Here is a 547-nt window from a genome sequence, read left to right as displayed (position 1 = left end):
ACAAAGTATATTTAAGGTTTTTTTTTCTACAGAGACTTGTTAAATTTAAGGCATATTGGTCTAAATTTCTGTGTAAAAAATAGTGTTTCATACAATCTGGAGCCAAATCGGAGTAGTGTCAAACTGGGGATGTTGTTGGGAGGAAACATTTCTTCTTATTTTTATCAAATTAAAAAAAAAAAAATGTGCTAAAAACATTTACAGCAAAGTTGAGTCCCTCCTATCAGCATCAGGCGGGCGGATGGGGGGCGGAGTCTCCATATATTCGTCACAGGAAGTGATGTCAAGGCACAAACTGCTGCAGCTGTTTGGAGCTTTGAATCTGCATCTTGTCAGTATTATAAGGCTAATATTATAACACAAGAAGTACAATCTTTAACAATTAAAAAAAAAATGTAACTACGGTTGACAAACAAATAACACTGTTTACACAAAAGGCACTTCAGAAGCAAAGGATTCGTTTTGGCTTAAATAGCTTGTCCAAAGAAAATGGTTAAAGTGACGATCTGTTTTTTTTTCTTTTTTTTCTTCAGGATACAATCTCAAT

The sequence above is a fragment of the Oryzias melastigma genome, linkage group LG7, assembly GCF_002922805.2.
Source record: "Oryzias melastigma strain HK-1 linkage group LG7, ASM292280v2, whole genome shotgun sequence".
Classification (NCBI taxonomy): domain Eukaryota; kingdom Metazoa; phylum Chordata; class Actinopteri; order Beloniformes; family Adrianichthyidae; genus Oryzias; species Oryzias melastigma.
Note: the sequence above shows the minus strand (reverse complement) of the source record.